We start from the raw sequence: 24875 nt of genomic DNA on the forward strand, positions 1-24875 counted from the left end.
GACTGAACCACCCAGGCGCCCCACAATCTAATTTAAATTTCTATCTTTCTTTCCTCTCCAACCTGGGCCCAACAGAATGGCTCCTACTAAAAAGGGTGGCAAGAAGAAGGGCCATTCTGAGGTAGGGACCAGAGAATTCACCATCACTATCCACAAGCACGTCCACATAATGGGCTTCAAGAAGCATGCCCTATCTAGCACTCAAAGAGATCAGGCAATTTGCCATGAGGGAGGTGGGAACTCCAGATGTGCACACTGACACCAGGCTCAACAAAGCTGTCTGAGCCAAAGGCATAAGGAATGTTCCATACCGTATCCATGTCCAGAAAATGTAACAAGGATAAAGATTCACTAAACAAACTCTATACATTGGTTACCTATGTACCTGCAACCATTTTCAAAAATCTACAGACAGTCAATGTGGATGAGAACTAATCACTGACCATCAAATAAAGATAGAAAACTGTAAAAAAAAAAAAAATTAAGTTGCTATCAGCTTAAAATAGGACTATTACAATGATAAGATGTTATGTAAGCCTCATAGTAACCAGAAAGCAAAAACCTGTAATGGATACATAAATGTAAACATAAATGTAAATAGAAGGGAATCAAAGCATGCCACTACAGAAAATCATCAATTCACAAGGACAGCAAGAAAGAAAGGTTCAAAAGAACTATAAAAACAGTCAAAAAATGGTCAGTAAGATGGCATTAGTAAGCCCTTACTTACTCCATCTATACACTAATATACACTAAACATAAATGGATTCAATTCTCTAATCAAAAGACATACAGTGGCTGAACGGGTTTAAAAAAAAAAAAAGAGGAAGAAAAAGACCCCAACCATCTGCCACCTAAAAGATACTCACTTCAGTTTTAAGGAAACACACAGGTTCAAAGTGAAGTGAAGGGCTGAAAAAGACATTCCATGCAAATGAAAACCTGAAGAGACCAGAAATAGCTCTGTGTGTATCAGATAAAATGGACTTTAAGTCAAAACTGTAATAAGACAAAAGTAGGTCATTACATAATATTAAGGGGTCAATTCAAGAGGCTATTACAATTGTAAATATATGGGTGTCCAACACAGGAGCAGCTAAATATGTGAAGCAAATACTAATATAATTAAAGAGAGATACAGAAAACAATACAATACTAGTAGGGGAATTCAATACACAAGTTTCAATACTGGACAGGTCATCCAGGCAGAAAATCAATAAGGAAACACTGGGTCAAATAAGAAATCAAAAGGGAAATCAAAAATACCTTGAAATACATGAAAATGGAAACACAAATTACCAAAACTGTTGAGATGTAATAAAACAGTTCTAAGAGGGAAGTTTATAGCAATAAATGTCTACATTAAGAAAAAGAAAGGTCTCAAATAAACAACCTAACGTTATACCTCTAGGAACTAGAAAAAGAAGAAAACCCAAAGTTAGCAGAAAGAAGAAAATATAAAGATGAGAGCAGAAATAAATGACATAGAGACCAGAAAAATCATAGAAACGATCTATAAAATTAAGAGCTAGCTTCTTGTAAAGATAAACAAAACTGACAAACCTTTAGTCAGACTAACCATAACGTGGAGTTACAATCTAGGAATGCAACAACAACAAAGATAGGGAGAGAAAAGAAAAGAAGAGAGAGACAAATACTATTTTCGTCTCCTGAAAGAGGCTACAGTCTGGTGAGGAATTCAGCTGAGTGAACAGATAGTTCCTGTTCAGGGTGAGAAGTGCTGTAACAGGGAAATGACAGGGTGCTCCTTTTAATAGGGCTCTGGAATTTTCTCAAGGACAGCTTCTCAATTCTAAGTTGACACCTGAGAAGTTTACTCCTTGATTTTAGCAGATTTGCATATTCAAAAGATCACTGCTGGAAGGAAGAGGAAGAGTTGGAGGGGGCAATACTGAAGGGAGCAGGTAGGAGGCCGTTGCAGTGATCCAGGCTAGAGGTGGTGGCAAGCGAGCATCAGGCTAGTGGCATTGGGGCTGGAGGGACGTGAGCGTCTCAAGACAATTGTGAAGCAGAAATAAAAGAATTTGGTAATAGAAAAGAAAGGAGTAGAAAGAAGGATGATGTCTTTCTTTCAGAAACAGACTTAAAGGAAGGATCAAGAACAAGTAGTTCATTTGAGGGCAGGAAATATGTGTAGGAAAGAGAGGAAGTGTTACAGGGAAGGGAAGGTAGCCAAGAAAGAGTGGTTTATCAAGCCAACTGTACCATGAATTCGTGAACAAATCCTATGAAATGATATACAATGGGGGCGCCTGGATGGCTCAGTCAGTTAGATGTCTGCCTTCGGCTCAGGTCCTGATCCCAGGGCCCTAGGATTGAGTCCCACATTGAGCTCCTTGCTCAGCAGGGAGCCTGCTTCTCCCTCTGCCTGCCGCTCCCCCTACTTATTCTCTCCCTCTCTCTGACAAAGAAATAAATAAAATCTTAAAAAGAAATGATATAAAACAAATGCCACGAGATCCCACCCAAGAGATTGAGGAGTTGGGGAATTTATAAGCCAATTCCCATGAGTCATTGACCCAACATTTCCAGTCTGCTCTGCTCAAGGCAGAACAGTTTCCATTGCTTCCTAAAAGGTTTGCTCTCCTCACACAAAACTAAATAACAACAACAAAACCCCACACACACAAATACAGGCCACTGGAAACAAGGAGGAGCACCTGGAGTGGTAAGGACAAAAGGATATGGGCTACAGATGACACCCAGTCTCTGGTGTGGGTAAATGGGGTCAGAGTTCGATGAGATGGGAAACCCAGGGGTTAAGGCAAGATAGAGGGGTGCTGGGGAGTAGAGAGTATGAGTTGAATTTTTGACATGGTACATTTGAGGTGTCCATGGGACGTCTAAGTGAAGTTGTCTGGTAGACAGTTGGCTATGTGAATGGGAGTCTGTGGGGAGCAGTCTGATCTAGAGTTACAGATCTGAAATTGTCATCACGTGAATTCACGAGTGTGGCAGAAATCTCATGGGAAACTGCACAGAGTGAGGAACAAAGATGGCCAAGGGCAGACGCTAAACACCATATTTATGGGGCAGGGAGAGGAAGAGAAACCAGCAGAGAAGAATGAGAAGACACATCAGCGAGTTACAAAGAAAACCACAAGTTCTAGGTGTCTGGAAGCCATCAAATAGAAAGCAAAAAATGTGTCACGTGCTACTGAGAAAGCAAGAGAAATAAAAGACAAGAGGATGTCCTTAGATTCAGCTACAAGCAAGTCTTTAATGATCAGAACGGTCGGTGAGGAGATTCCACTGGATCTAAGAACGCTCATGCGTGAGTAGGTGCAGGTCACAAATACGGATAACTCAAGAAGTTTACCTAAGACAGGGAAGAGCCAGAGAGAATAAAAACTGAAGGTAAGTACCTGTAAAAGATCCTATAAATAAAGCATATTGTAATGAGTTTTTAAAAACAATAGTGAATGTCAGGTTAAGGGAGGACTTCCAGGTGAAAGAAGGCTCGTTTGTTAATAGGAAATGGAAGAGACTCTTACAATGTTGCTGGGAAAGAGCAAATGAAGGAGATGGAGATCAAAGGTGCAGCCGAAATGCTAGAAAGGCGTAGAAATCTTTAGAGGACAGAAAGAGACTGAATCCAGAGATGGGGGGTGGAAGAGGTGGCGGGGGGGAGGCTTCTGACCTGGCATGGACTTAGCTTCTTCTGTCACAAATGGGAAAGAGAAATGTGGCCGGTCCCCATCCAGGCTCATATGTAAATTTGGTGGCATGAAATTAGAAAAGTACCTGCGCATCTCCTCCATGAATTAAGAGTTGAAGAGAAAGGTGCGAGTGAGGCGAGATCGGCGATGCCCCAGTTGTGAGGAGCTTGTGGGTGGCATGAAGCGTCTCTGGAGGGAACGGAGAGCAAGGCAGCGAGGTAAGCCGTGTTCGGTGGCCCAGACACTGAAGAGCTGGATGTACTCAAGGCTGGGTTTCAACAGTTGGGCGAACGAGAACGAAGGGAGCTGCACGGTGTGTAAGTGAAGACAATAGAAAATCTACGCAGCATAGGGGAGGAATTAAAGACCAGGGAAATGACGGATGGCAGATGTCGGTGGGAATGGTGTTTTAGCTTCCACGCAGGGCATTCTGTTTCCAGGGTCTGAGGCAAGGGGAGAGCATGCATAAGGGAGGAACCTGTGTAAACGGATGACAGTTGACATACATTGATTAGTTTGCCGGAATAGAAAGAAGCAGCCAGAGCTGGCTCAGGGGAATAAAGAAAGGCAGCCACGGCTGTCATGGGATATGGCTGGGCCAGAGTCTAACAAAAGAGTTAATTCATGATCGTGGCCTGTCCACGGTTCTGTCCCTCTGTTATGGGTTGGATTGTGTCCTCCAAAAAGATACACCGAAGTCCTAAGCCCTGGTTCCTGTCCATGTGATCTCATTTGGAAACAGGGTCTTTGCAGACGTAATCCTATCAAGAGGTCATTGGCCCGAGGCCAATATGCCTGTTGTCTTTATAAAAAGAGAAGAGACATACAAACCCACTGGGAGACCATGACGTGGCAATGGAGGCAGAGGGTGGAGTGGTGTTTATAAGCCAAGGGAGGCCGAGGTTTGCTGGTGACACCAGAAGGGAAGAGAAAGGCACAGAACAGTTTCTCTCCCAGAGCCTTCAGACAGAGCATGGCCTTGCTGCCATCTGGATTACAGATTTCCAGCATCCAGAACCATGATGGAGAACAGATTTCTGTGGTTTAATCTGTTGGTAGTATTTTGTTACAGCAGCTCTAGGTAACGGATACACCCTTCATGCTTATACATGGCTTAGCCTGGGTCTTGGGTATATTCCTTAATGTCAGCCTGTGGCTGACAGGTCCTGGTGTAACCCTCCCTTTCTAAGTAGAAATTCGACATTTTCATTCTCATTAAGCGTTGTTTTCAACTCTCATCCAGCAATAGGGTAATTCAGTGTACCGTGATTACCAAGCAAAGAGGTCCAAAAGTTAAGTTCGCCCAAAAGGAAGAGAACTAAAAAAAAAAAAGTCAACCTGCCTTGTATGTAAATTTAGAAGTGTTAGGGTATTTTAGACTAGAGTCAATCATAGTGCCAGAATACTGGTGTTTACTATATTTTTACTGTCAAAAAGAAGCCAGTGCACTTTTTCTGGTGACAGTACGTGCCCACTTTGTGTACTAGAACTTTTTTGCTCGCAGCAATGTTGACACACAATGATTTAATGTTCTCATCTCCACTGACTGATTTGGCACAAACAATGCATTTCTGTGCCAATGAGTAAGAGAGATCTACGTGACACCTTTCTCTCTCTCACACACACACCAGAAAATGTAACACCGTTTTCCTATGAGCAAATATTGAGAACAGTAGTTTAATCCACGAATTAATGAATGCCTCACAGATGTTCTCAAAAGTCTCAGAGCTGTAATACTTTTATTGGTTAAAGACCTGAAAATTGGAGATTTTCTATGACCTTCAGATTGTGTTAGGTTGTCTGCCTTACCCAAATTATTTAAAACCTAAAGTAATAACACAGTTTTCATAAATCAGGGAGGCAAACACAGCCACCCTCAGGAGTTGGACAGGTAATAAAAATAACCAGAGTTGGCCAGATTGTATTCTTGGGACGTACTTTGTTTACACATTAAACAGCAGCTTCATTTCCACCAAGAAATGTTTTCTCCTACTTTTCTTGAAACACAAAGCTCTGCTCAGTCTACTTTTTGTTTGCTCATCTTCGTAGAGGCTGAGCTTTAAAACGACTTGGCCATTCTGTGAATCGTCAAAAGAAAAGCAACAGGGCAGGCACCAGGCTGAATGACAGGAGAGCTTAGCCCTCAGTGCTGACAAGAGCACGGTGTGGGTGGTGGAGGTACAGGCTAGGAAGGGGGGCCAGGCCTTCCTTGGCCCCAACTGGTTGTACCCATGTAGGAATGTGTGTCTCAGCTATGGGGCAGCCCAGTTTTAGAAGGGATTTTATACAAAATCTCCAGATTCTAAATATTAGAAACTAATCTCATTTTTTTGGTCCACACACGATAGCCAGAACAATCTGAGGCCAAGGAAAACATGTCTGAGAGCGGATTTAGCCAACAGGCTGCTCATTTACAACCTTTACTAAATGTTGCATGGGGTTTTTCGGTGTGTGTAGTAAAATATACATCATATACAATTTACCAATTTAACTGTTTTTTCAGTGTATAATTTGGTGGCATGAAGTACACTCGCAGTGTTGTACGCTTACCACCATCATCCATTTCTTGAACACTTTCATCATCCCAAGCAAAAATTCTGTACTCATTCATTTGTTGTGCATTTTTATTATCAACTTTAAAATGAAAAGAGAACTTTAAGAGGAGAATGACCCAAATGGTTACCAAATTTGTTGTTTAAAAAAAAACAACAATGACCAAACAAAAAGAACTTCAGACTTCAGTGTTAGGCTAAATGCCCACCTCCTTCCAAGAACCAAGAATCTCCCAGTGATTCATCACCAGCTGTAAAGCCTCTCCAGAAGTCCTTTATCGACATCCACACTCCATGTGACCCAACTCTGGACTTCATTATGCCCTTGGAAATTCTGCTCTGTGCTCCACCAACTTTCCAGTGCCCTTCACCTCTGCTCTCCACACCCTCCCCCATCTCTGCCTCAGTGAAACCCAAGGGCTGCCTGAGAACAGCATCCCCTCCCCCACCCCAGCCTCTTAAGCTGAAACTGCTTATTCTCACCTCAAGGTTGGTGGCTGGATCAACATTTGCCGACTTGCAGACATTGAACCTGCTTCCTCCTGTAAACATCCCCTCTCTTTTGAGACTCCTACATTCAGCTGAATCACACTTCCCTCCTCATCACTGTCATCTGCTGTCACTTCCCTTCATTCACCTGAGATTTCAGCAGCGGACTTCCCGTCCACCTTAACTTCGGTCATCATATTAGACAACGTCAACGTATATTGGATGACCCACCCAGGACGCTGAGCTACCGGTTCACTGAACTTCCTCCCTCAGCAACATATAGAATCAGAAATCAGACATCCCACTCTCTAATAAAGCTATTTTTCTTTCAACTTATTCAATGCATCCCCCTGCCCTTCCCCCTTCTTTCATCTCATGAAGACTTCCAACCCACAACCCCTTGGCTTTCTCTTTGCCCATCAGCCCCACCTGCCTTTACTTCTTCATGTACCTGAATACTTAGAGTCACTCTCAGTATGGTAAGTCCTTTGCAAACACTATAGCTACGGCCATGCTTCTCCACCCCCCCACCCCACCACACCCCGTGTCGAACACAACAAACCCCACCCAAGATGCATGCAACCATCTATCTGTTCTCACCCAAACTGAAGAAAACACACAACAGAACTGACTGGTATAGATGAAAAGTTGAGGTCGCCAACCTAAACACTGCTTAGCAACCTAATTATGTATCTCTAATAAACTCAGCTGATCCCTCCCTAAATGATTATTTTGTACTTCCATAATCCCAAACCTTTTTTTCCCTCATCTCCCCAAGAGTCCATTAGGACATTCTATTAATTTTATCCCCAAAATATATCACAAACCATTCACTTCTCTCCTCCTACCCAAACCACCACCATCATCTCTAGACTGGGTCACCACAACACTCTTCTAAACGTCCCCGCCATCTTAGTGTCCTCCCCATGAATTCTCCACAGAGCAGCTAGAGGGATTTTTTCTTTTAAAGATTGTATTTACTTATTTGACAGACAGAGATCACAAGTAGGCAGAGAGGCAGGCGGGGGGAGAGGGGGGAAGCAGGCTCCACACTGAGCAGAGAGCCCAATGCGGGGCTCGATCCCAGGACCCTGAGATCATGACCTGAGCGGAAGGCAGAGGCTTAACCCATTGAGCCACCCAGGCGCCCCCTAGAGGGATATTTTTAAAATGTTAATCATGTTGGGGCTCCTGGCTGGCTCAGCTGGTGGACCATGTCATTCTTGATCTCAGGGAAGTAAGTTCGAGCCCCACAACGGGTGTAGAGATTACTTAAAGAAAAAAATCTTAAAAATGTTAATCAGGCCATTTCATTCATTTACTTAAAACTAGCCCATGACTTCTCACTGAATTTGGAATAAAATCTGAACTCCTTCCTAGAACCTAGTACCTTGCATGGTCTGGGCCCTACCCACCGCTTCGTTTCCCTCTCTGCCACTTGCCTTCTTGTTCATGGCATGCTAGGTCTACTCGCTTCATGCCCGAAGCTCTCCTTTCTCCAGCCCTGGCCCCATCTGTTGTCTCTACAGGATGTACTCTCCCTCCATCCCCTGTGTTCCTCACCATTCATGTAGATGAATTCCACTCATTCTTTAGACCTCCCATTGGATGACCCCACCTTGGAGAAGTCCGCTTGGTCAGCGCCATCTTTAAATTATGCGCTTAGGGGGCGCCTGGGTGGCTCAATCGCTAAGTGTCTGCCTTTGGCTCAGGTCATGATCCCGGAGTCCCAGGACTGAGCCCTGCGACGGGCTCCCTGCTCAGCGGGGAGCCTGCTTCTCTCTCTCCCTCTCCCCCTGCTTGTGTTCCCCCTCTCACTGTCTCTGTCAAATAAACAAAATCTTTTTAAAAAATTAAAATAAAAGTAAATTATGCCCTTTCCATTCTTTCTAACTTGCCAATTTCTTTTTCTTTACCCCACCTACATAGTACTTATTTCTCTGTGGATTTGCTTGTTTCTGACTCTCACCAGACAGTTCCTTGAGGGCCAGGAACCACATACAGTTTGATTTTCACTCTATCTTAGCTCCCGACACAGTAGGTACTGTATAATGAGGGCCCCAAAAGGATTTGTTAAACTAACACTGAGGGAAAATTCATTCCTGATTCAGTAGGAAAGACGGGAGAATGTACGGGAAAGAGAGAGAGGTAGGAGAGATATTTTACAATTACTTTGGTATGATTACTTGGCATCTCTTTTCATCTTTACCAAAACAAACACATGCCTTACTCTCAGTACTTCAAAAACCATCGTACTGCGGTGCCTGACTGGCTCAGGCAGTGGACTGTGTAACCCCTGATCTCTGGGTTGTGCCTTCCAGCCCCAAGTTGGGTGTAGAGATTAATTAAAAACAATATTTTTTTCATCTTTAAGATTTAAATCTTAAGACTTAAAAAAGATTTAAAATCTTAAGATTTTAATCTTTAAGATTTTATTCATTTGACAAATAAAGAAAGCACAAGCAAGCAGAGAGGCAGGCAGAGGGAGAGGAGGAAGCAGCCTCCCCGCTGAGCAGAGACCTGACCTGGGGCTCGATCCCACACCCCGGGAACATAACCCAAGTGGAAAGCAGATGCTTAATCAACTGAACCACCCAGGTGCCCCCAATTTTTTTTTAATCTTAAAAAAAACCAATCATATTATATTTAGGTTACAAGAGAGTTTACTATAATAATTACCTATTACAGAAGAAGGATTTGTATTTTGTGACTTATTGTAACGGGGATGGGTGCGTGGGGGGTGTAAACTTGTTATTGTTTTAAAGCAGGAGTTGGTTAACTGATTTTTGTAAACCGAGTTTAACAGAACACAGTCATGGTCATTTATTTACCTATTGTCTCTATCTGCTTTGGCACAGCAGCAGATTCATACAGTTATAATAGAGAAAATGACCTGAAAGCCTAAAATATCTGCCATCTGGCCCTTTATAGATAATGTTAGGAACTCCTGCTTTAAAGTATTGAAGAGCGGTTTCCTATAAATATCTTTGTCTTTCTCAGAGTTGTTACACACACTAAAGGCATACACAGCATGATCTTTAGTTAAATTCTATTTAGATATACCGCCATGCAAGCATTATTTAAAGATTTGAATATTTCAAGTATTCCGGAAAGTTCTCTAATGGCCATTTTCAGTCAACCCTTCAATGACATAATTTCTATCACCTACAATTATATTTGCCTGTTTATGAGTTTCATATAAATAGAATCACGTGGGGTACCTGGGTGGCTCAGTTGGTTAAGCCTTTAACTCAGGTTACGATCCCAGGGTCTTGGGATCGAGCCCCACATCAGGCTCCCTGCTCAACGGGGAGCCTGCTTCTCCCTCTCCCTCTCCCTGCTGCTACCCCTGCTTGTGCTCTCACTCTGGCAAATAAATAAATAAAATCTTTAAAAATGAATAAATAGTAAAAAAAATAAGTAAATGGAATGATGCAGCACCACTCTTTTTACCTACTTCTTTTGCTCAACATAATGTCTGTCCTTTTGTTTCTGTGTCAAATTTCATCAGATGAAAATTCCATAAGATATTTATTCTTTCTCCTGTTACTGAGCATGTGGATTATTTCGAGGTTTGGGGTATGAACATTCCTGTATGTGCCTTTGGGTTGAGAGATATACATATATACATATCCTCATTTCTTTTGAGTATATGTTTGGGGTTGAATTTCCTGGACACATTAGTTTAGAAAGTAGTGGCAGCTTTCCATACTGGTTGCAGCAGTGTACATACCCACTAAACACGTAAGAATTTCAGATGTGGGTGCCTGGGTGGCTCAGTGGGTTAAGCCTCTTCCTTCCGCCTGGGTCACGATCTCAGGGTCCTGGGATCGAGTCCCGCGTTGGGCTCTCTGCTCAGCAGGGAGCCTGCTTACCCCCGCCCCCGCTTGCCTGTCTGCCTGCTTGTGATCTCTCTCTCTGTCAAATAAATAAATACAATCTTAAAAAAAAAAAAAAAAGAATTTCAGACATTCCACATTTCTGTCAACACTTGGTACTGTTACTTTTTTAAATTTTGACCCATTCTTGTGGGTCTATAGAAGGCTCTAACTGCCATTGTATTTTGTATTTCCCTGATATGTTATCTTTTCATATACTTTATGGCCATTGGCATAGCCTCTTGTGAAGTGGCTGTTCAAGTGTTTTGTCCATTTTTTAAACAGGTGGGGGGGGATATATCCTTCATTGTAGTATCAATATCTTCTATTAGTATTTGGGGTTTTTTATGCTTAGCTTTTTTATGTCCTGTGTAAAAAGTTTTTGCCTACTCCAAGATTATTAAGATATCCTCCTATATCTTCTCTGCACACTTACAACAATGATATATAAGTTATTTTTTATGTATGGTATGAAATAGAGGTCAAGGTTCATTTTTTTTCACTGTGTCAATATACAATTATCTTGGCATCATTTTTGTTACCAAATAAACCCATTCTCCTTTCCCCCACAGAACTGCAGGGGTATCTTTGTTAGGAATCAAGTAATTCTCTAAGTCTGAGTATTTCTCACTCTGTTCTGTTCATTTGGTCTATAATTTGTCTACTCCAATACTGATACCACACTATGTTAATTACTGAAGCTCTTAAAATCTGGTATTATAATCAATTCTCCACTTTTGTTTTTATTCTTCTGGATTTTTTTCTTTTTGACCACTAGGTTCCTTTGCATTTTGAAATTTACCAAATTTATTACATATTAAATGTATTACACTTATTTATTTATATTTTTTATAATAAATAGTTTCTATATAAATACTATAAATAATATAGTATATTATTTATTATTTATATATTATGTTTATTACTAAATTTATTACATACAATTTCATCTCTCTTGATAAGGATCATGTTTCAGAAGTTTTGGGGTGTACTGTTATATCCGTGCTAATTAGGTCCAGTTAGTTGACAGAGTTGTTAAATCTTTTATATCCTGACTCGTGTTTTATTGTTTTGATTTACCAATTACTCACAGGTGTCAAAATCTCCAACTTTGATTTTGAATTCATTTTCAGTTCTGTCATTCTGTGTTTGTTTTACATAGTTTAAAGCTAGGTTACTGGGTGCACACAAGTCAACTTTTTTGTTGTCTTCCGGCTGACCCATTTATTATTATGAAATATCTCTGTCTCTGCTTTAAAGTCTCTTTCACATTAATATAGACACACCAGCTTTCTCCTGGTTAGCGTTTACAGCCCAGCTCTGTTCATCTCCTGACTTTGAATTTGTGTGTATTCTTCTATTTAAAATGCATCTTTTGTAAATAACATATAGCCTGTCCTCTTAAAAGCCAATTTGGTAATTTTGGTCTTTTAATAGGAATGATGGGTCCATTCATACTTAACGTCACTACTAATTTGGTTTGCTTCTAAGTCTGTGATCTTGTTATTTCTTTTCTATTTGTTCTGTCTCTGCTTTGTTCCCTTCTCCTCCTCTGCCTACTTCTGAATCAAATATTTTTTTTTAAGATTTTATTTATTTGCCAGAGAGAGAGAGAGAGAGAGAGAGAACACACAAGCAGGCCGAGAGGCAGGCAGAGGCAGCGAGAGAAGCAGGCTCCCTGCCGAGCAAGGAACCCGATGCGGGACTCGATCCCAGGACCCTGGGATCATGACCTGAGCTGAAGGCAGCGGCTTAACCAATTGAGCCACCCAGGCATCCCTCAAATATTTTTCAATATTCTATTTTATATCCTCTGTTAGCTTTTAATTATATCTATCTGTATATATTTGTATATAGATATTTTATATATCTATATGTTGTGTATACATATATTTTATGTATCTATATATAGAGATAGATGGTTTAGTGACTACACTAAAAATTTGCATATGCATCCTTGACTTATTACTGTCCCCTTCTCAAGCAGGACAAGAAATTTACAGCAGATCTACTCCACATTCACACCCCTCCCGCTCTGTGCTATTGTTGCCATGTATTTTTGTTCTATACGTAAGCTTCCTAAGACATAAGTTTGCTTTAAATAGTCCATTTTCTTATATATTTGCCCCTTCTTAGGTGTTCACTCCTACTATACTTCCATGCTTGTAACTTGGGATTATTTTCCCGTAGCCTGAAGAACTTTTCATCTTTCTCACAGTGTGTGTCTTCTAGAAACAAAATCTCTTAGCTTTTTTGGACCTGTTCTTCTTTTTAACCATTTTTTACTGAGATATAATTGATATATAACATTATGTTCTTTTCAGGTGCACAAAATAATGATTCAGTTTGTATACACTGCAGAATGATCACCACCATAAGTCTAGTTAACATCCATCACCACACATCATTACAAATATCTTTTTCTTGTTATGAGGACCTTGAAGATCGACTCTCTTAGCAACTTTCCAACATGCAGTACAGCGTGATAATAATAGTTGTGATGCTGTATATCCCATCTCCATGACTTACTTATTCTATTACCAGAAGTTGTACCTTTTGACTCCTTTCACTCATTTTGCCCACTCCCCACCCCATCTCCCTCAGGCAATCACCAATCTGTTCTGCGTATTTTGAGCTTGCTTTTGTTGGTTTGTTGTTTTGTTTTTTAGAACCCACATATAAATACGATTTGACTTCATTCTCTGACTTCTTCCACTTAACATAACGCCCTCAAGGTCCATCCATGTTTTCACAAATGCCAAGACTTCATTCATTTTTATGGCTGAATAATATATAGGTTTCCACTGTGTGTGTACAAACATACACACACATATATACACACCGAATCTTCTTTATCCATTCATCTACTGGTGGACACTTAGGCTGTATCCATATCTTGGGTAATGTCAATAATGTTGCGATGAACATAGAGGAGCATATATTTTTTTTCTAATTAGCGTCTTCATTTTTCTTCAGATAAATGCCCATATGCTGGAACATATGGTAGCTCTTTTTTTTTATTTTTTTGAGGAACCTCCATACTGTTTCCTACAGTGCCTGCACCAACTGACATTTCCACAGACAAGGCACAAGGGTTTCCTTTTCTCCACATCCTTACCAACACTGGTTATTTCCTCTTTTTGATAATAGTCATTCTAACAGTTGGGAGATGATTTCTCACTGATTTGCATTTCCCTGCCAATGGGTGATGTTAGGCATGAAAAAAGGTGCTGTTGTCCATCTGTAGGTCTTCTTTGTAAAAAATGTCTACTCAGATCCTCTCCCCATTTTTTAATCAGATTGTTTTGTTTTACTGTTTCTTCTTGAGTTGCATGAGTTCTTTACATATTTAGGATTTTACCCCCTTATCAGATATATGATTTGCAAACATTTTCTCCCATTCCATAGGATGCCTTTTCATTTTAAAAATTTAGGATTGCCTTTGTTGTGCAGAAGCTTTTGGGGTTGATGTAGTTCTACTCATTTATGTTTGCTTTTGTTGCCTTGGCTTTCGATGTCAGATTCAGAAATCATCGCCAAGACTGACGTTAAGGAGCTTACAGCCCACGTGTTCTTCTAGGAGTTCTGTGGTTTAAGGTTTCATATTCAGGTCTTTAATCAATTTTGAGTTAATTTTTGTGTGTGGTGTAAAATAGTAGTCTAGTTTTATTAGTTTGCATGTGTCTTTCCAGCTTTTCCAACACCATTTATTGAAGAAATTGTCCTTTCCCGTTGTAGGTTCTTGCCTCCTTTTGTCATAAATTGACCATAGAATCATGGGTTTATTTCTGGGGTCTCTATGCTGTTCCATTTAACCTTAAGTTGTGAAGGATATTTTCATTTGTTAGAATTCTAGGTAGTTTATTTTTTGTCTTTCAGAACCTTAAAGATACGATTACGTTCTCTTGACTTCCATGGTTTCTGTTAAAAAGTTAGTCATGAATCTATTCTTTCTTCTTTTAGTATGTCTTTTTCTCCCCTTTGGAGATTTTTTTCTGGGTTTGCAAAGATGTGCCTTTGAGTAGTTTTGCTTTTAAGCTGCTTGAGGTTCCCTAGGACTCTTGGACATACATATCATCAATTTTGTAAAATTATTAGTCATCATCTTTTCAAATATCACTTCAGACCTATTCTTACCGCTCTTCTTACATGATTTTTTAAAAGATTTTATATATTTATTCAACAGCGAGAGAGAGCACGCACACACAAGCATGGGAAGCAGGGGGCAGACAGAGAGGGAGGAGGAGAAGCAGGCTCCCCACTGAGCAGGGAGCCCAAGGCGGGACTTGATCCCAGGACCCTGGAATCATGACCTGAGCTGAAGGCAGATGCTTAACCCACTGAGCCACCCAGGCACCCCCTTATATGACTTAAATAACACAATACTAAACCGTTTGTCTCTATCATTATCTCTTGGACTCTGTCTTATTCTTTCCATGTATTTTTTCCTGTACTTACATTTGTGTATTTCCTGTTGACCTGTCTTTGAACTCACTAATGCTGTCTTTTCCTTTTTCCAGTCCTATGTAAAACATTTTTTTTAATTTATTTATTTGTTAGAGAGAGAGAGAGAGAGAGAGAGAGAGAGAGCAAGCACAGGCAGACAGAGTGGTAGGCAGAGGCAGAGGGAGAAGCAGGCTCCCCGCCGAGCAAGGAGCCCGATGTGGGACTCGATCCCAGGATGCTGAGATCATGACCTGAGCCGAAGGCAGCCGCTTAACCAACTGAACCACCCAGGCGTCCCCCTATGTAAAACATTTTTAATGGGTTCTCAATTTAAGAGAGGGTATTTAATATTTTTAGAATTCTCAATTGTTTCTTTTTCAAAGATTCCAATTCTCCATTTAAATATTTTATCTTTTCATCTGCTTTTTCTATATTCTCTTCTATTAAAAAAATATTTATGGGGCGCCAGAGTGGCTCAGGGGGTTAAAGCCTCTGCCTTCAGCTCAGGTCATGATCCCAGCGTTCTGGGATCGAGCCCCGCATCGGGCTCTCTGCTCCGCTGAGAGCCTGCTTCCTCCTCTCTCTCTGCCTGCCTCTCTGCCTACTTGTAATCTCTGTCTGTCAAATAAATAAATAAATAAAACTTAAAAAAAATATATTTATAATAAAGTCCATGTCTGCTAACTCTAAATCTGGGTGATTGGCTTCTATTGCCTCCTTTTTGTCTGGATCAATTATATTTTTTCTTTGCATATCTCATAGTTTGGTATCACAGAATCATCACTGTATATAAAAAAGAGATGGAACGTGCTGCTGTGTCTGCCTCAGAAAAGGTTTGTGGTTTTGTCTATTAAGTAGACAAGGTGAGGAGCGGATCATCTCAACCCAACTAAAAATGGTGCTAGTCTGAGACTGGCTCACACATTTAGTTAGACTCAATCCGTCTGTGACTTCAAATGTCTTGAGGACCAGGCCTTCATGAGTTTGTTCCGGACACTAACCTTCAGAGGAATTCTGTCCCCTAAGTACCAAGAGACTTTAGGGAATTTTATACTGTCTTTCTTATCCAACCCATTTCTTGAGCACAGTCTTCCTACAGTTTTGACTGGGACCCTAGGAGGTCTCTGTCTCTGCCTGCCTCAGGCCTCCAGTTCTGGCCATCGGAGATTTGTGCTTTGCTCTTCAGCTTCTCACATCATTCAAGTTCAAATATTTTAAAAGGGAGACGACAGAGAGACAGACAGATAGGCATAGTTAGAGCAACATCTTCCTGTATGCCCCTTCCTCTGGCATGACTTGGTCTGCAGCTGATTTCTTGCCGTCTTTGTGACTCAGTCCCTTACACTCTCCAGCACTCAGCACATATCCCATGAAAGAAAATGGCTGTTTGAGGATCATGTAGATTCTAATTTGTCCATGCCATCCATCACGGGTATAAAAAAATTCTGGTTTTCCCCTTTCCTTTCCTATGACAGTCTTTGTCCAGACTCAGCAAATGTTCCCAGGCAAGAAAGTGGCCAGCAGTCTCAGCCACTTCTCTCTCTAAAATCTATTTCTTCTAATCTCAAATGCTTCTGAAGCTCCCCAATATCTTTAAAAATAGGATTTCTTGCAATCTCTTCGTTTCTAGTTGTGATAGCTTTCTGCTATCATATCATACTCAGAAGCATAAATGTTCTTGTCTCTAATGATTTTAATTTTTTTTTTAAAGATTTTATTTATTTATTTGACAGAGAGAGAGAGAGATCACAAGTAGGCAGAGAGGCAGGCAGAGAGAGAGGGGGAAGCAGGCTCCCTGCTGAGCAGAGAGTCCGATGCGGGGCTCGATCCCAGGACCCTGAGATCATGACCTGAGCCGAAGGCAGAGGCTTTAACCCACTGAGCCACCCAGGCGCCTCTCTAATGATTTTAATCCTAATGTCGTTTATTTCTTCGTTTTTTACATCGGGAAAGAGTGAGAGTGCAAGTGGCTGGGGTGGGAGAGGGAGAAAGAGAGAGAGAATCCTAAGCAGCCTCCATGCTCAGCACAGAGCCCAACACAGGACTCAATCTCACAACCCTGAGACCATGACTGGAGCTGAAACCAAGAGTCAGACACTTATGGACTGAGCCACCCAGGCGCCCCTCACTGTGGGTTTGGTTTTTTCTTAACAGAGGAAAATACCCTAAAATATTAGTCCAGGTAAAAAAATTTTCCTGGAATAACATCTCCTTGGTTTTCACATGCAGCTGAAAAGGAAAATAGGATTTACTTAAAATAAGTTCATTTACAGAAAATTTAGATGACGTGTATCGGTTCTACAAGCAATGTAGCACAGATTTCTAATGTTCATCCATACCCATTTTTCCTCTCTTTTGGGGCACAGAGGAGAGTCTTATTTCAAGCTTTCTGGCTGGGCCATGCGCCTAGCAAAGTCCATGGGCTGCGAGCACAGACCATACATGCCACTTCCAGGAAGAGGCGTTTAGGAGTAAGAGAGAGCGCTCTCCGCTCATCGCTTCACGGCAACCATGGGCATCACATAGATATGGAGCTACTCAGCCTGGTTCTGTAAGCCACTGCTGAGAAAGGGACCCCACTTTGGAGAGTATCTAGGTCCACAGTGGACTTTGCATTAGTAAGAAATAATTTCACGTGTGGAGTCATTGAGTTCTCTGGACATACCTACATCTCAGCATAGTCCACCCCATTAAGGTAAATATAGGAAGGAATACCTAAACTAAACATAGTCATAGCATCTCCTCTGATTAGTGGGTTTTTCTTTTTAATCCCTGAAATTTTAAGAATCTAAAAAGTATGTTTTAACTGCTAGATAGGCTAGGCAATGATCATCATAATAAATAACGTGTAAAGGATGGTTAGTGAAGAATATCCTTTAATTACATGATATGGAGTTTCCTTAAGAGGCTCTTTTTTTTTTTTTTTTTGCCCTACTTTTACCCTTGAGGCATAGACATGAAAAGGAAAACTAGATCTACCCTGAGCTATGCTATATCTTACCTTAAACTTAATTTTAGTGATACAATCTTGCATGTTAACATAAGGGACTTTCCAGTCTCAAGAAATTAAAGCTATGTGTTTAAAGAGGGCAGCAAATTTTAACCTTAAATCTTCCTGTTCTCACCTGTCATACTCTACCCATTAGCTAAGAGTGCTACATTTGAACCTCCCCTTCTCTAAGTGATCTTCTCTTTCCCTCTCCCCAATCCCTTCCACCCATGTTAAACCCCACCTGAACCTACCAGAAAAGCTAGCGTCCAGAACTGCACTCTAAGTTAGTATTGCCTAATAGTGCCTCACCACAGTTCATCTTGGATAATCTACATTCTAATTAGAAAAATATATATTATGATCTAAAGGGATGAATCCTACTTATGAAAGCATTGCTATCGTTCATTGGTTAGAAGGGCAAGATTTCAGGAGGGAAGACCAAAAATCTCCATTTTCCATCAATGTACCTTTTCTCAGGTACTCAGGCTACTTATTCAACCTACACATAAAGGTCATGCTTGGGTAAAGTCAACTCCCTAAGACAGGACTCTCGCTAACAGTCTGTGAAGGTTAATTTTACAGGTCAGCCTGACTGGGCCCCAAGATGTGCAGATATTTGATCAAACAATTCTGGGTATTTCTGTGAGGGTGTTTTGGGATGTGTTTCATATTTAAACTGATAAACTGAGGGAAGCAGATCCCCTTCCCTGGTCCAGCCAATTGAAAGCCTGAATAGAACACAAAGGAGGATTCTCCCCCAGCTCAGTGGGAATGTCTCCTGCCTGATGGCCCATAAGCTAGGACATCGGTTTTTGCCCCTGCCTTAGACTCCAACAGAAACCTCGGCTCTTCCTGAGTCTCGAGCCTCCTGGCCTTTGAACCAAAAGCACATGGTCAGCTCTTCTGGGTCTCCAAGGAAATGACTGCACACCTTGTGATTTCGCAGCCCCTCTAACGGATACCGATATACAGATGCATAGATGGAGATACAGATCTTCCACTGGGTCTGTTTCTCTGGAGAATCCTAATGCGCCATCCCGCGGCACTAGAATTACACCCTGCGTGTGAACGCCACCCTTGTCCGCGGTCTACAGATCTGATGCTCATCCCACCCCCAACAAAACTTACAAGCAGAAGCAACGGCGAAAAGCCAAGGTAAGGTCAAGAAGCAACCTGCTGAACGCCCCGCACGGTCGGCCGGCTTCCTGACCACAAGCAAGTAGATGTTGAAGCAGCAGTCGAAAATGAAGACAAATGAGACCAGGAAGAAAGAAAGGAAAAGGTGTAAACAGGAGAGCTAGCCAGAGAAGGCCAAGGACAGCAGAAAGGACTGAGTTGAAAAATAACAGTGCTGGTGAGCGGCAAGTGCCCCGAGGGGAGAAAGGATTCCCGGAATATGGGCGGGAAGGCAAAGGAGCACGACTGGCGTCCAGAGTAGGTAAGATGTCTGGAGTTACTGCAGTCTAGCTAAAACCCATTATCCACCCGGCGCGGTGACGAGTGTATGGATTAAGCTCATACTGAAGACCCCGGAGTCACTAAAAAGAGAAAACCATAAAACTTGCAGAAGAACACGGAGGCGGTAAGCTCCTTGACATCAATCTTGGCAATGATTTGGTTTTGACCAGTTACCAAAACCAAAGGCAACAAAAGCAAACAAACTAGATGCGACGACATCGAACTCAAAAGCTTCTGCGCAGGAAAGGAAATCATCGACAAAACGAAGCAGCAACTTACTGCCTGGGAGAAGAGATTTGCAAATCATCTCTCTGATAAGGAGCTACTATACAAAACAGATTAAGAACTCAGACCATTTCATAGCAAAACAAAACAAAACAAAACAAAACACAAAAACACAAAACCCTGATTTTAAAAATGAACATAAGATTGGGACACCTCGCTGGTTCAGTCCAAAGAGCACGAGACTCTTGATCTTGGGGTTGTGAGTTCAAGACCCATACTGGGTGTAGAGACCACTAAAATATATATGTATGTGTGTGTGTGTGTGTGTGTGTGTGTGTGTAAAACTTTAAAATGGGCATAAGATCTGAATACTTTTTTTTTAAGACACACAGACAATCAGCAGTTACATGAAGATGTTCAATGTTGCTGATTATCAGGGAAATACAAGTCAAAACCACAATAAGCTACCACTTCACACCTGTTAGATTATCAAAAATACAAAAAGTGATGGAGAAGACACAGAGGAAAGGAAACTCTTGTGCACTGCTGCTGGGAATGTAAATTGGTTCAGTCTCGATTGGAAAACAGTATGGAGGTTCCTCAAAAAATTAAAAATAGAGCCGCCGTATATTCCAGCAATCCCACCTTTGGGTATTTATCTGATGACAATGAAAACAAGGACTTGAAAAGATATCTGGACCCTCACATATACACCTCACTGCAGCATTACTGACAGTAGCCGAGATAAGTGTCTGCCAATGAAGGAGTAAAAAAGAGGTGGTGTGTGTGTTCATATAATGAAGACTACACACACATTTAAAAAAAAAAAAAAAAGAATGAAATCTTGCCATTTGTAACAACATGGATGGAACTTGACGGCATTACACTAAATGAAACAAGATAGGAAAATACTGTACGATCTTACTTATATGTGGAATCTTAAAAAAAAAAGAGAGAAAAAAAGCTCACAGATACACAGAACAGAAACAGTCTGAGATTTGGTGGGGGTTGCGTGAAGGGGGTCAAAAGGTACTGACTCCCAGTTATAAAGTCAGTCAGCCCTGGGGATATAATGTACAGTTTAGTGACTATCGTTAATAATATTGTTCTGCATGTTTGACATTAAAAGGGGTAAATGTGGTGGTGGGGGGGGGGCACCTTGGTGGCTCAGTCAGTTAAGGTTAAGTTTCCTAGTCTTGATTTCAGCTCAGGTCCTGACCTGGAGGTCCCGAGATTGACCCCTGAGTTGGAATCCATCCCTGCGTGTTTCTCTCCCTCTGCTCTCACCCCTGCTCATGCTCACACTCTCTCAAAGAAGTATTTTTTAAGAGCTTTTTTTTTTTTTAATTTTAAGATTTGAGAAAGAGAGAGCATGAGTGTGAACAGGGTGGGAAGGGAGAGGCAGCAGGAAGGAGAGAGAAGCAGACTCCCCACTGAGCACGGAGCCGGAGGCAGAGCTCCATCCCAGGACGCTGAGATCCTGACCTGAGCTGAAACCAAGAGTCAGAAGCTTAACTGACTGAGCCACCCAGGCGCCCTAAAAAGAGTAAATCTTGAAAGTTTCCAACACAGGGTAAAAATATCTATGGCAACAGATGTCAACTAGACTTTCTGTGGTGAGCATTTTACAACATACACAAGTAACAAATCACTAGGCTGTACACCTGAAACTAATATGGTGTATGTCAATCACACCTCCATTTAAAAGACGTATAAACACCATCATGTCTTTGCAAAAAAAGGAGAAAAGACAACCTTCTTGGGTGGATTTGTATCTTGGCATCTATCACAGGGCATTTAAGTTAAAACCACCTTGTCCTCTATTAATTACTGCATAACAAGTCACCCAAAGCACAGTGATTTGAAACGACGATTTAGTGTTCTCATAATTCTGTGGATTTGTCAAGCTAAGGGATTCTTCTGCGGCATTCATCTGGGATCACTCATGTGTCTGCAGTCGTTCAAGACAGCTTGGGTCCCATGTCTGGAACGTCTGCATTGGCAAGGCATTTCAGTTTTCTCCATAGGGCCTTTTATCCTCCAGTAAGCTAGACTAGATTCTTCACAGCAAGAAGGTCTCACAGTGTCAAGAGGACAAATCCCAATATGGAGGCGCTGAAAATTACCAAGGCGCTGCATGGGTCTTGCTTGCTAATGTACCATTGGCCCAAACACGTCTTATGACCAAATCCAGCATCAAGGGTTGGGCGGGGGCTAGGAGTTAGGGGAGAAAGTCCACATAAAGACAGGAATACCAGGAGGTTGATTTGTCATAAACAATCCACAATCCACTATAAACTCAAGCATTTAGGATATCAATAGGATTCCCAATACTTAGTACTTGCCTGATAAACACAGTCCATAATTCACACCTGGGCAGTAGTACTCCCTGGGGAGGAGAAGTTTATAAATTCTAGACATTTTGGGTGTTCTAGGGAAACAGTCTGCGGATGCACCTTTGAAATGTATATTGTTTTATTATAAAATATGTACCTTATATTTTTCCTTTATATTGTAGTTTGACCATTTTGTTGATTTCTATAAACATATCAGGTGCAAGTAGATCTTATTACCCATCAGTTTTCTTTCAGGGTATCAAAGTTACATTATTGAATACTTGGTGGAGGAGCAGTGTTGGGGTCCCATACTTGTGAAACTGGCTGCAGTTTGAGTACCGAAGGACTCGCCGTCAGTTTTTTGCAGATCCTGCTAGCCAGACTGTCACTGAACTATTTGTTCAACAGTTACTGGTAATTTTTACTTCTGTGTGACACTGTGGGACAAAACATGGTGTTGGGGGAGGGGAGGGTCTCGTGCTTCAGGAAACAGTTGCAAAAAATCACAAAACCTTACTTTGCCAGCCCCACCTCTTCTCCAAGACCCACAAACGGTCTCAACCGCCCGCCTTGGCGTGGTGAATTTACTACGTTATTGTTCGAACTGTGAACTTATTATACACCACCACACGGGATTCCTTTCCAGCCCGCGGGTGTAACCGAACAGATGGTGCCGTCCCGGAGCCCAGCAGCTGGAAGGGACCCAGGCTGCGCTCGGCACACAGTAGGAGCACCATAAACGTTGATTGACTGAGTTCATTGCGGCGGTTGACGGGAAGCCATCCCTTCATCAGGCAGGGTCCTTATCTCCCAACAAGCCCACACCCCTACCCGAGAGGCGGAGAGCTCGGAGCAGATGGCGACTCCCGGGTGCCAGGTGTGCAGCACGGACCGCGCGGTACCGGGCACTGAGCACTTCGGCCCCACCCCCACCCCACCCCTCCCCAGAGCTCCCCCATCCCCGTCTGCACCACACGTGCCGTTAGGCCTCGACGGGATCCCGGGAGGGGAGGGATGGGAGCAAGCAGACCCGGCGCCTGGCGGGGCCCGTGCGTCCTGCCCCCGCTGCCCGCCACGCGCCCGCCTCCCTTCTCGACCCGCGTCACTTGGCCGCCCGAGCTGTCTCCGTGCCTTCCCACCTCCCCTCTTCGCCTTCGAGCGCCTTTCTTCCTCCCCCTCCCCTCGTCCTCTCTTTCTCTTACCTGACACTGGCTTCGCTGGCCTCTGCCCACGCCCCAGCGGCTTTCCCCTCCGCGCCATACGCGCCCGCCCGCGCCCGCCCGCGGCCGCCCTCCAACTGCGGGTCAGCCGGTTCGCACACGCGGGCTTAGGGTTGCTCTTGCTTAAAAGCGTTTTTCCGTAAGTGGAATCAGCCGCTTTCCCCGCCGGGCTCCAGCTGTAACTGCTCCGACCTGGCTGTGGGGGGTGGGGAGGCTGCGGGTGTACCCGCATCCACACCGCGTTCTAGGGTCGCTGGGATAGTGTCGGGGCGCCGAGGGCGGGGGGCGAGTAGGTACCCCCCACCCTGGACTCTTGCTCTCAGGCCTGGCTACTTCAGCTGCCCGCGCAAAGTCAGAGACCCACGAACCCAAAGGGGACAAAGCGAGCCGAACCCCTAGATCTTCTAAGTGACCGCGCCTGGAGCGCAGCCTCCACCAGCCATCTGCCGGCCAGAGCTCCCTCCTCTCGGCCCCGAAACCTGGGGCTGAATCACTGGGGACGCCGGGGGCACCCGTTGGCGAGGTGCAACTCTCCCACCTCCTTCCCCCCTCCCCGCGACTGGCGAGGGGCGAGAGAGGGCACCGGCCCTCCTGCCCCCTCTGCAGTCCCTAGGGAGGGGACCCTTGAGGGTTTGGGCGCAACCGATCGCCAGCCTCCGCCCCCGGCCTCCGGCGAGAACGTTCTCGTCGCCTCGCACGGCCGCCGGGAAAGGCCAGGCGGCCGGGGCCTGCAGGCACGGGGGCGGGGACGGCAGCGGGTGTCCGCGCGTGGCCGGCTAGCCGAGAGCGCGCAGGCGTGCGGAGCGCAGGTCGCGCGCACGCCAGAGGAGGAGGCGCAGGGGCTCTCGGTTCCGGGCATTGGCGGGACCGGGCACCGCCGCCGAGGGCCGGGCGGGCTCGGGGTCGGAGGAGGGGCGCGCGGGCCACCCCGCCCCCGCCCCGGCCCCCGCAGCCCCCGCCGGTCGCGACTTCAAAGCGGGGCCGGGAGCGCGCGCGCGCGCCGGAGGGGGCCCGTCTTCCCGGGGGCAGCGTGTGCGCGCGCGCGCGCGCCGCCAGCTCCTTCCCCGCTCGTAAAACCTCCGCGGAAGACGGGTGTTAAAACGCTGCTGACAGGATCGCCCGAAACGTGTTTACAGTAGGAAAGACCTTCGTCCAAACGCATCGCCCGAGTCGATTCCAATTTATTTCCGCCCTGCGACTGCAATCGAAAGGCGCAGCGCGGCCGCGGCGGCGGAGGGAGGCCGAGCGCCGGGAATCGTCGCCGCGTCCCCGCCGAGCCCAGCGCGCGGGCAGCGCCGTGCCTGCGCCACCGAGCGCCGCGTCCCCGGCCGAGGGAAACCATGTTTTAAGGAGGAGGGGGTGGCCTTTGCCCGTCCTTAAGTCGTGCGCGCCGTTTCTCCAAAGCCGCGGTCCCAAGCGGAGCGCGGCCGGCCGGGAAACCGCGTTCCGACTCGCGCGTGCCTGCTGCAGCAAGACGATACGGACGTGGTAACCGATAAGCTCCGGGTTCGGTTACTGCGTCCAAACGGGAGGCCGCCTTGGCCTCCCCAGTCTGCGAGCCTCTGACAAGTGAACAGGAGGCGGCGGTTGGTTGCCTTA

At 43.9% G+C, this 24875-nt stretch overlaps 1 long non-coding RNA gene and 1 pseudogene across 2 annotated transcripts in view; one reads left to right on the top strand and one right to left on the bottom strand.

The window, feature by feature from the left end:
• The window catches only part of LOC308344505, a 47174-nt gene extending 23817 nt beyond the window's left edge, over nucleotides 1-23357 (bottom strand). Inside the window, exon 1 of the long non-coding RNA XR_013966985.1 lies at nucleotides 23259-23357. This is a non-coding gene — a long non-coding RNA (uncharacterized lncRNA). The remainder of the gene's footprint in view (nucleotides 1-23258) is intronic.
• Nucleotides 77-435, top strand: LOC308344717 (large ribosomal subunit protein eL31-like; annotated as a pseudogene). Its single transcript has one exon. The product of its transcript is annotated as a large ribosomal subunit protein eL31-like (transcript).
• Nucleotides 23358-24875: the final 1518 nt, after the last annotated feature.

This window comes from Martes martes, assembly GCF_963455335.1.
Source record: "Martes martes genome assembly, chromosome: 6".
In the NCBI taxonomy this organism is placed as follows: domain Eukaryota; kingdom Metazoa; phylum Chordata; class Mammalia; order Carnivora; family Mustelidae; genus Martes; species Martes martes.